Consider the following 12,974-nt stretch of genomic DNA (forward strand, 5'->3'; position numbering starts at 1 on the left):
GCCATCGTGACCACCCTCATGATCTCACCTAAATCTAATTACCTCCCAAAGATTCAAATACCATCATACTGGAGATTGGGGTTTCAAAATATGAATTTTGGAAGGGTGCAAACACTTGGTCCATTGTACATATCTTCTATATATTTACACATTTAAATAAATAAATTGTTGGTCTTTACAAAGAAGTAGGAATATGCTGTATGTATTCTTCTAAAGTTTTTTTTTTTAACTTAAAAATAGACCATGGATATCTTTCCATGTCAGTCCTTGTGGATCAATCTCACTTTTTAAAATAGTATATGATATTCCATAGTATGGCATTTCCAAAATGTATTTAACCATTTTTCTATTGATTGACATTTAGGTTGCTCTCCATTTTTCTCCATTAAAAATTATCTTGCGGTTTGCATATATAGCCTTACGAGTATGTGATAATATTTCTAAAGGACAGATAGAGTCTTAGAAGAAGAATGAGGTAGGGCTGGGTAGTCATAGGACACATGCATTTAAGACATTGAGGGACACTGCCAAATGGTCCTGCAGGGGGCTCTCCCACTCCCATTTTTTCATTCTCACCACCAGCCCTTCTACTCCCATCCTGGTATTGACAATCTTACATTTCAAACATGTATCCTATTATCTGACACATTGTAAATGCTCAAGAACTAGTATTTTTATGATGAAAAAATGATATAGACTAGGTATATATCCAGAAAAGATGAAAACCCTAATTTGAAAAGATACATGCACCCCAATGTTCATAAGTGGCAGTATTTACAATAGCCAAGACATGGAAGCAACCTAAGTGTCCATCAGCAGATGAAGGGATAAAGAACATGTGGCATATATATATATACAATGGAATACTACTGAGCCATAAAAAAGGATGAAATCATGCCATTTGCAGCAACATGGATAGACCTGGAGATTATCATAGTAAGTGAAGTAAGCCAGACAAAGAGGAATATATGATATCATTTATATGTGGAATCTAAAATAATGATACAAATGAACTAACCTATTTACAAAACAGAAACAGACTCACAGACATAGAAAACAAACTTACGTTACAGAATGGGAAAGGGGGGCAGGGATAAATTAGGAGTTTGGGATTAGCAAATACACACTACTATATATAAAACAGACAAACAACAAGGACCTACTGTATAGTACAGGGAACTATATTTAATATCTTGTAATAAGCTATAATGGAAAAGAATCTGAAAAAGAATAGATAGATATAACTCAATCACTTTGTTGTATACCTGAAAGTAACAAAACATTGTAAATCAACTATACTTCATTAAAAAAACTGACATAGATTTTCAATTTATAATGCATCATACTAGTTAATAATTTGCTTTATGATTAACCACAAAGGTCTTATGTTAAATGACTTTCTATGCATGTGAGTTCTTATTAGAATATTACATGACATCACACTATTAGTAACATGCTGTAAGTCTCAAAATCCCCAGGGAACATTGGTATAATGAGAAAGTCAAGGAGAGTTGGAGGTTACTCATTAGGTCTCCACGCTTCAGAACCAACAGCAGCACAAAAACACGAGTCCCTTCACATATTCCTCACATCTCCATAGCCAGGGGAGGCAATATACCAAATTAGTTCTGAAGGCGAGAAATGAGTGTCACTGGGTGAATAAAATTGGGAAAAAATATTAGCATGAAGGAACATCTGCTGCCATCACAATGAAGTACTGGCACATAGACCATCTTAAAGTGACAACACTCACAACAATGAAACTAACGTATGGACAGAAAACCCAGTAACTGCCTCTATGTACCTGTGCCCCCTTTAGCTGCTTTCAAACATCCTTAGCCCAGACCTGTGAGTCACTGGGATTGTTGCAAAAATTGCCAAAATAACCTCTGAGAAACAGATGGTTACGAAGCCTTCTGTCCAGATGCCAGAACCCCATATGCTTGCCAATCTGTGTTTCCAGCATGCACCATTATACTTAAAATTATATTTTTCCTTTTCCTGCCATGTTCACTCTACCATAATTAACAAGTTTCTAATACTTTTCCAGAAAACAAGAAACATCACAGCCTGTTCGCCTCCCTTTTATAAATAGAAACGTGAAAAGCAAGTGTCAGACACCCCCAAACATTCAACCTAAGCTGCAACTCAACTGTTTGGGACTCACATTAGTGGTCTTCATGGAGTCTTTTTTATAATTTTCTTTTATTTCAACAGAGTCACTGTCTTCCCTGGGCTCTCCAAGTACCTCAGTACTAAGAGGGCTCCTCCCTAATTCTTTTCTAAGTCTATTAGCAAACAAAAAAAAAAGAAGTTTTTTGTCACCAAGTTTTCATTATACAGAACCAGGGAGGAGAACGGTAAGAAGCAAATTCTCTGCTTTAGAACAATATGTGGGTTTCTCAAGCCAGCAGTGCTGGCTAATATACCCCACACATCATGACAGCAAAACCTTTGGCACGGTCTCAGAGATTGAGCTTTTAGATACCAAAACAAAGCACTTTGATTAGCACCCAAGTTTACATGTCACAGGGAGAGCTGAAATATTTCCCAAATCCAAGTTGACCCTTTGGGGAGCTCAGAGATACCCTTGTTCCGAGGTCTGTCTTTCAAACAATTAGTTTTTCTATTGACTTGTTTATTTGCTCCTGGACCAGAATGCCCACCCCCTCCAGGGTCTGGCACCACTGGGTGTGGAAAATGTCCAAAATTTCACAACAAGTTGTCTATTCTGCAACAGTCAATTTGGCATATTTACATGGTGTTCCAATGAAGGGCTTTGAAGCTATCAATCATGAACAGCATACTCTTACATTCCTCTTATGTTATTTTCCCAGCAATCTGTGTACCATACCCGTGATGTTGGAAAGGAAATACCCTTAAACATTCAACCTTTCAACAGAAAGGGAACTTAAATTTCTTTCAGTGAATATTTGGGAGTTGTAGAACAGTATGTTGATTTTATTAGTAAATCTGACACAACATTTTTTTTTTTGTCCCTTTGGTGTAGGGAGGCATGATGTTTTTTGAAAAACTTAGACTACATTGATATGTGTGAATTTAAATCAGCAATTTAAAAGTAAGTATTATGACATTTTAATTACATTTTAATGGTAAAACCTTGGAAGTGATGCTGATTTAAGTCAAAATAACCTTTGAAAGTGTTTTTCTTGCCTGCAGCTATCTGGATACCTGACAGGAGGGAAATAGGAAAAGAGAGAGTAAAAAGAGAATGATGTTCTCCCCAAGAAAAAAGTGAGTTGTGGGTTTGCGGGTTTTTTGTTGTTTATTTGAATTAAAGTTGATAACTGTGATGGAAAGATCTAGGAGTAATAGGAAACATTTGGACGTGTCAGCATGCAGGATACTATGTTTACATTTGTTTTACAAAAAAGTCAACATTAAGGATGAAAAATTGATGACAAAGATTGTAACATAATTTCTGTCTGCATGTATGCCCTCTCTCCTGCTGTCATATGATCTTATGTTTAGGTTCTGCTTGAACTCAAAAGAAAGGAAGGAAGGAAGGAAGCAAGGAAGCAAGGGAGGGAAGGAGGAAGGAATGAAGGAAGAAACTGAGAAGTTCAGTAAGATTAGATGCAAACACCAAAATCCCAGAACATTTTTTTTTTCCTCAGTATTTCTTCTTCCCAAGGAGAAAGAGGAAAACCACTGAAATATAACTGATAAAAAATGTTTACCTTGAGAAGCTAACAATAATGAGTTAAAGGCAAAGACACTAAAAAGTTGTACTTAAATATACTGACCTTCTATAAAGAAAATAACAAAGGAATGAAATAAGGCCAAGTATGTATGATCTAAAACAAATTGAAATGTATAAATATTACGTTTCTGTTGGAGAGTGCTGTTTTCTTTACAGTATTTTTTTTTCATTAATTTCACTTGGGACTTCCTAATAATGTTTGTAATTTTTTTCCCTAAACTTAAAACTCCAAGCACACTAAAATTTTTGCATTTTACAAAGCACTTGCCCCATGGCCCTGAGCCTCTGCACTGACTATTTCTTCTGTGAAGGATGTGCATTCCTCACAATTGCTGCCACACAGAAAACTAGCCAGCAAGGAAGTTTCTTCTTCAGATGGAATAAAAGAGAATACAGATACTGACCTAGGCATGAGATAATTTTTTAATATTATAAAGGTGACAATTCAAATGAGTGGGTTAATTATTTTGTCCACTACTAGTATTGGAAGAATTTGCTAATTATTTGGAAAATAAGTAAACCTAGACCCCTGCCTCATGTCTTATTCAAAACTAGATTCCAGAGGTTTAGCAGTGTGAAAATGAAAAACAAAACTACAACTGTTAGAATATCATTTATGAAAATAAGTTTTCTAAAAATCAGTTACAATGTGGAAATTTATGGGAAAAAAAGCGAATAACTAATAAATATACAGGATGACAACCTCAATAATGATTAGATAAATGTAAATCAAAATATCTAGTCTATACGAATTATCACTTATCAGAATGTCTTATAAATCTGTGAGGGGGTGAAAAGAGTCATTCTCAAATGTACGTGAAATTCTAAATCAGTATAAGGATTTTAAAGGGCAATTACACAATAACTCAAAATTCCAAATGTGCATACATGTCAACCCAGAAAGTTTAGTTTTGAGGAATCTATCTCATAGATATACTCCTACATGTGTACAAAGACGCACACACACACACACACACACACACACACACACACACAGAGTCATTGCAGTATCATTTGCTATAGCAATGAATAGAGATAACAAAAGTCCGTCAACAGGAGATTGGTTAAAACAATTAGAGTTCAACCATACAACAAAAAATCAGACCACTATTAAAATGAATAAAGTATATCTGTATTGACCGAGTTGGACAAATATTCATGATATACTTTTAAGTCAAAAAAGAATGTTTTAGAACCGTATGCATTGAATGCCTATACATACACATTCAAAACTGAATGTAATGTTATGAAGGTACACGTGTTGTAATTATACAACCGCATGCTTCAACCTGCGTATGTCACCTCCTTTTTGAACCTTTCTCAATCTCCCTGTGAATATGATATCCACCTCTTAAATCCATCCTTTAAGAATACACCTACAATTCCACTACCATCACACCTTTGTAGTTTCTGATCAAATAAAGATTAAAATGTTTTTCAGTGAAAAAAAAAGATACAAACTCATTTACAAAACAGAAATAGTCCCACAGACATATAAAACAAACTTACAGTTACCAAAAGGCAAGGTGCAGGGGGAGGGATAAATTAGGAGGATGGAATTAACATATATATACTACTATATATAAAATAGATAACCAACAAGGACCTACTGTATAACACAGGGAACTATACTCAGTATTTTGTAATAACCTATAAGGGAAAAGAATCTGAAAAAGAATATATATATATATCTGAATCACTGTGCTGCACACCAGACACTAACACAACATTGTAAATCAACTATACTTCAATAAAAAACAAAAATTATTTTTTAAAAATGGGACAACCGAAAAAAATATTTTTCAGTGGACATAGGGTGCTGAACTTTCAGAAATATATGCTAACTGCCACACCCCAAATGCAAAACCCATGCTGGAACTAAAAAAAAAAAAAAATCAGAGGCAATTTTCCAACAAATACTTGGAGCCTCAATTGTTTGCCTAGTCTGTCTCCAGACAATACAAGACACAGAGTTAATACACAAAGGCACGTCCACAGTAGTGACACCCTCCACCAAGATCAGACAGACTCCTGGCAGGAGACTGGGGGAATCTTCTCTGCTAGGAAGCCTGCCCCTTGTAAAGGTCTCTCATTTTTAAATTTCTAATCAAGTGTGGGCAGGTGGGAGCCAGAGAAGGAGAGAGTGGGAGCCCTTGCTCACACGCCAGCAGCCCACAGCAGGGAACAGCGGGCAGCTCAAAGAGATGTATCACAGTTATTCGCCTAACATCTTCTCCCGTCAACCCATTTGCCAGACAGGGTTTTATAGACAATAACATTGGATTGAGGAGGGCTGATTAGAAAGTGCATAGTTTAAAGGAAAGACACCCAAACATGTAGATGAGTTGAATCAAAGTAACTATTCACATTTAACTAATTGTATATTTTTAAAGTATCATCAATCTCAGCTATTAGAACATCTCAATGCTGAAGCATTTTCTAAAAGGAGAGAACTATTCAAGATATCTGATATCTTTAAGATCTCTTATGAATTTTTCTTTCCAATTCTCTCTGCAAAAGCCGATGAGAGGTCATTAAGATCACCCTGAGAAAAAACTGTGGTATCTCCTTAGAGATTTTCCTTCAGCTTCCAATCCTTTTCTAACCACCATCTCCAAATTCAAAATCAAAATCACTAAGGTATTTACAAGTTTAACAGAATTCAGACCAATCTGGCAAAAAGCTATATTTTGATTGGTGAGAAATAAACAGAGAGCTATAAAACCATATATGTTTTAAATATATATTATACGTGTTTGTTGTAATGTAAAACACAATGTGAAAATAATTGCAGATTGTATCTTATAGTGATGTTACTATATACATATATATATATATATATATATTTTTTTTTTTTTTTTTTTTTTTTCTGATCAGCTACACACACACAAAAAGTCTACGACTTTCCCAGTGGCTCAGTGGTTAAGAATCCACCTGACAATGCAGGGGACATGGGTTCGAGCCCTGGTATGGGAAGATCCCATATGCCGCAGAGCAACTAAGCCTGTGCGCCACTACTACTGAAACCCGCGCGCCACAACTACTGAAGCCTGTGCACCACAATGATGGAAGCCCATGTGCCACAACTACTGAAGCCCGCGTGCCTAGAGCCAGTGCTCCGCAACAAGAGAAGCCACCTCAATGAGGAGCCTGCTTGCTGCAACTAGAGAAAGCCTGTGCGCAGCAATGAAAACCCAATGCAGCCAAAAATTAATTAATTAATTAATTTCTTTTCTCAAGAAAGAAAAGAAAAGGAAAAAAATCTAGTCAAGTGAAAACTGGAATAAGGCAGAAAAATCTTTTCTCAAAATCTCTTAGGCATCTTTTAATGCAGTGGTTCTCAAAATGGGGTCCCTGGAAAGCAGCATCAACATTCCCTGGGCACTTGTTAGAAAATCTGAGGGTGGGGGCCAGCAATATGGATTGAATGAGCCTTCAGGTGAGTCTGAGGGCCACTCAGGTGTGAGAACCACGATTCTAATGGTTACGGTCTTGCAGGCTCTGATAAACTCAACTTGGGGTAAGTTCGCTCTATGTGTTACTCAAGGTCTTCTTTAATAGGACTTTTTTACATTTGTCATATTGGGCATACTCAGTATTTGAGAGAGAATCACTTGGTCACTCTAGATGCATACATATATTTTAAAATGGATAAGTATTTGATATGAGCCATGATGACAGTGAAATATATAATCTAGTTTTTTCTGATTTATAAGGGCTTACCTTTAAAGTCTTATAGAAGTATGACAATTGAATCCATTGATTTATGGTTAACAAATCATCTCTATTGAAAATATATATCTACAGTAATTGGGCCTATCCCAGTATATTCCAATAGCCATATCTAAATGAAAACCGGACACTATCTGTCCTCATTATAAAGGAAAGTGATTGTAATATACCTCAATTCTGCTTCTACTGCTGTTTCACTCTGTCACAGTAGTCAGATGATTATCTTCCTTGATGGCCTCAAATTATTAATAGCCTTTTATGGAGTGAGCATTTCATTCATGCTACAGATGAAAACTCAGCACCTTCTTACTTCACGTATATTTGGGGAATAATAGTCTTCTTTCTCCGGTCATAGCATGGTGTACATTTTCAAACTCTCCAAACTTTCTAAACCGTCAATGAATTTTATATAAAGCCACAGTATAAAGTCAGTGCTCACATTCTTCCTCAAATAATTCAAACAAATTTAATCCATAAGATGAAAGGCAAAATAACGTACATGTAAATTATGAGTATTTGCCATTGAGTCTAACCGCGTTTGAAATTACAAATAACTGCCCCCCCCCCGCCCCTGCCACACACATACACCGAAAAAGCCCTCCCCAGGCAACACTGTAGCCTTGATTATGAAAGAAACCATTTTTATTCTATTAGCTCCAAGTACTTTAATAGAAACACTAATTTTATTGTAACTTGATTGAAATGGGTCAGAAGTTCAGATGATTGTATGGAGAAGCAAACAAAAGCAATAAATTAGCAAAAATGTTCTATGATTACCAGAGTGTCTAGAACACCATTAATTTTATTCTTATTTTTGATTTGTCTTAAATCCCCACATTAATACTTCTAAGATGAAGGCCAGGTAATAGGCCATTCTCATAGCTCTCTCTGTTTTAACTTGCTGTTTATTATGCCTCTTCAATTTAATCTTTTAATATAACATATTATAAAACAAGCCATAAGTATTACAGGCTCTGGGCTAAACCCTTCATTTAATTCCTGTACATATATGATATACCTTTAAAGATTCAATTAATCACAATTTTCATATTCAAAATCCAATAATTTAGCCATTATAATTAGAATTTTCTTTCAGCTAATCTCTCAATTTAAAATGTCAAACTAAAAGTAATATTCATCTTTAGGAAAAGATAACACATATTAAAATGTTCGTCATGATTGGGGATTACCTAGAGACTTGAATTCCTCAAGCCCCAAAGGAATAAAAATGATACCACCATTTGAATATATATCTTATTTTGGGGGGGAGGGGGAGGCAATAAATATATATATATATTTTTTTTGCGGTATGCGGGCCTCTCACTGTTGTGGCCTCTCCCATTGCGGAGCACAGGCTGCGGACGCGCAGGCTCAGCGGCCACGGCTCACGGGCCCAGCCGCTCCGCGGCATGTGGGATCTTCCCGGACCGGGGCACGAACCCGTGTCTCCTGTATCGGCAGGCGGATTCTCAACCACTGCGCCACCAGGGAAGCCCTAAATAACTTTTAAATAGTATTTAATGTCTTTCTTATCAGCCTCACTATGCCTCTGCCTCTTTCTCATTCAGCATTGCCCGTGCTGAAAATTGGTAGCAGTAAAAAGGTAAAGGTGCCTTTGCAATTTGTTTCTCCTCTTTACTCCTCCTTGCCCCTGAGCCCCACATAAGTTGCAGTTGTCACCAGCAGCTCAGGTAGCAGACAGAAACCCCAGCCTGTTCTGAGACCTTTGCCAAGAGCAGCAATTGTTCAGCCCCAGTGGGTGCAGGAGTGCGCCTGGCACTTCCATCAGAGCATTCTGAGCCCAAAGCTGAACCTCTGTTAATGGCGCCTACTAATGATCTTTACATTTTAATTAGAAATGCTTGAGTTAAGATCACTCGCTGAAACCTTAATGAGCAAAGGAAGGCTTACCTCCTCTTCCTCTGCTTTTCAACTACAAGAAAAAGCAATAAGCTGACCTGAATCAGGTCAGAGCAAATATCAAGAAAACTCATTAGAAATCTGTGATTTCGTCCAAGCTGGAAATACCAGATATTTCCACTTCAAAGCCAAGAAAACATGAGGTTAGCAAAGGGAATCATCCACAGAGGTCTCTTCTCCCTTTCTCTTTTCTTTTTCCACTCACAAACCAGCACATTTTTATTTGACTTTACCATAGCCAATCCCTTCAATATGCAGAAACCAAAAGCCACATGCCTATATCAATGTCTAAAGGCTCTATCAAGTTTGAATACTTTCCTAAGCAATTTGAGGGGTTTGTTTACTTTCTTTAGTCTAAAAGCACCAAGTATTATACTGAATGAACTCAGATTTATATCTAGATTATTGTAATAACAAAAAAGTAGATTTAATACTATTGGAAAATGTTTTGGGAAAGTTTCCTTTAAACTGAAGACTCACGTGTTCCTTTTTTGAAAACAGAGACAAGTTATCGGTAGTTTTAAAGGTGATTTTATTGGGGGAAAAGTTCTATGAGGTTCTGCTTTCCCCCTCCCAATGACTTCTAAAGCATCATCATCACCATGGAAGCTTGCCTACTTATAAATAAGTCCTCCAATATGGAGGAGAAAGTATCACAACTAGGCTCCATTCCAGGGAATGGCTTTGAGCCTCTCCACTGAAAACAGAGCAGAGGTGAGTGGTCTCTCTCAGCGATTTCACTTCTCTATGTAATTTCAACTCAGATTTTGTCTCAACTTCCCTTCCTCAAATTTGTAGAGCAGGGTTTTTTTCTGAAGTGAGGTTTCCAGACATCTGGTGGTCCAGAGCTGTCAATCAAGTGGTCTCAGATGACATGGAAGCTTTAAAAGAAGAAGCAAGGAAATGATTATGCTAACAAGCATTTCAGAACCTTATGAGGTGAAATGTGAAATGATTTGATTCTCACAGAAATCTTGTCACATGTCCAATAATCATCCCACTTTGAAAAGTTGTCCTAGGTACTGTGAGCGTGCTGATCAATTCTTCTTGACTATGCTTCAGTTAACAGAGCGTATTTTTGCCTCAGCTGATGCATTTTCCCATCTTTTGTGATATATCTTTCATAATTGTGAATTTAATATTTTCTGTTGTAAGTATCATGTTGAGTTAAGGCCCATTTGAAAACTTAGATCAACGGCTTGAAAAGGGTTCAACGATGCATGAAAGTAATAATGACAATAATAATAATTTCTACAACTCAGAAGGTCATACAAATAAAAAGAGAATGGAACTCCACGGCATATAGAGAATATGAATTTGTATATATTCACATATGTGAATCTGCTGGTTTTCCATAAGGAGATGAAAAAGAAAGCAAATATCTGGAAATGGTTGGGTTTTTTTTGTTTGTTTTGTTTTTGTTTTTTTTTTAATTTTTATTTATTTATTTATTTATTTTTTGGAAATGGTTGTTTTGAAGGAAAAGCAAAACTATTGGAATCCAGCCCTATTCTATTTTCTATTTTGAAACATTTCCTAAATAATGACATAACACATAAAAGCTTCATTTGTAAAGACAACAAAGTGACTACTTATGGAAACAACTTGAGGTAACATAGGACAAATATTTAATAATGCTTTTCAGTATAAAATTAATTTTGTTACCTGGCCAGAATGGGACTAAAACCAGAGTGGTATCATCGACAGTGATCCTCCTCATAAGCCCAGATCTTTAAGTCTCGCTGGCCTAAAACGCTTTCCATTTAAATTCAGTGTTTTCTATTTAAGGTCATTGTGTCATCTACAGATAATGACAGTTGCCTCTTACTCTCCAACAGTTCCTCTTTCTTTTTTCTTATCAAATTTATTGTTTGGGCTTAATCCTCTAGCAGTGTTGAAGACTTGAAGTAATCGTTAGCATCTTTGTCTTACTCCTGACTTTAAGAAGTCTTCAATAGTTACACCAGTTTCTCTGACACTTGCTGTGGATAGCTGATGGAAATCCATTAGCACATTAAGGAACTCCCCTTCTGTTCCAAGTGAAGAGTTTCTAATATTCACTGGTATTAGATTTTATTAATTGTTTTGGAAGGGCAACAGTTAAGATAATTATATGGTATTTTCCCCCTTTAATCTCTCTCTAGAGAGAATTACATTAGACCTCCTAATGAAAAATCTAAATTCCTAAGATAATAGTTAGTCATACCTTCAATACTCTGCTGCAATTTTGAAGTTTTGCATCTATGTTTATAATTAGAATACTACTAGAAGTTTGCCTTTTTTTTTGTATTAAAATCATTCTGTTTTGGTATCACTCTAACCTTAGCCTTAGAAAATTAATTAGATAGCTTTCCACCTTTTTTAATCATCTGAAAGAACTTCTAAAACATGAGAATTAGCTCTTCCTTTAAATTTTTATGAAACAGAGTAAACCATCGGGCACTAGTTCTTCCTTTGAGGGAGATTTCTGACTACATTTGCCATTTCTTCTGTGGTTGTTGATGGTTTTAAAGTCTTCTACTTCTTTTTGAGTCATTGCTATTAATTTGTATCTTCTTAGAAAAATAATTTTGTCTCTTAGAATTGCAAATGTACTTGGTCCAAATCTGTAAATGGCATTTTCTTCCTCTCCACAGCTCTAGTTAATAGCCCTACTTCTTCTTCTCTATTACTATATTATCATTCATGTTATTTTCTCCCTTGATCACAGTAGCAAATGTTTGTCAATTTTGCTGTCTATTGCTTTTATTAATATGACTTTTAATCTATATATATTTCAAATTTCATCTGCATTAATTCCTTCTTCATATTTTATTAGTCATTCACTTATATATCTAGTATGTGAGAATTGGGACATAATTTCAGTTTGTCCAAATGATAATGGTATTCACTGATCACTTGATTAACATGGGACCTAAATATCCTGTTTCTTATCAAGCTTTTAGTTTGTTTATTTATTTATTTAATTGTATCATCATGGACTCATGGTTTCCTAGTTTGCCAATGAGTTATAATTCATTAAAATCATTAGTTATTTTGATACACAAATTGTACTTGGTTTGGTTACTGGGAACCCATCCAAGAAGACTTCTGAGTTCTGTCTTCTGCCACAGACACAGATGACTCAGGCTTATCGAACTTCTCCTGCCCCATCCCCGAAAGCAGTATTTCTCAAAGGAGCCCTGGATCTTTTTGTGGAGAATAGTTGTTCCACAGCCCTCTCAGTGGACAGAGCTAGGGAATTTATGTGTGTATACACGTAACATGTTCACAGACACACGCATACATCAATGTTCAGTGTGTTTACAAACACATAACTATATTTAATTCTATAGTTACCTATCGTTATTGATCTATACTAAAGGCCATGAATTCACACCAATGCTGTTGAATCCAGTCTACAGAGTTCACTCCAGTTTTCTTCCTTGCTATATTTGTAACACCTCTTCCAACTATGAGAAACTGGTTCCCATTATCTTTAGAATATTTATTTGATCAATTTCTCCACATATATGGCCAATATCCCATTTCTGGTTATTCCCCATCCAAAGATTCAAAAGGCAGCTTGGATGTCCTTCTCAGCCCACTTGGGCTCCGA

This window comes from Kogia breviceps, chromosome 5 (genome assembly GCF_026419965.1).
Source record: "Kogia breviceps isolate mKogBre1 chromosome 5, mKogBre1 haplotype 1, whole genome shotgun sequence".
In the NCBI taxonomy this organism is placed as follows: domain Eukaryota; kingdom Metazoa; phylum Chordata; class Mammalia; order Artiodactyla; family Physeteridae; genus Kogia; species Kogia breviceps.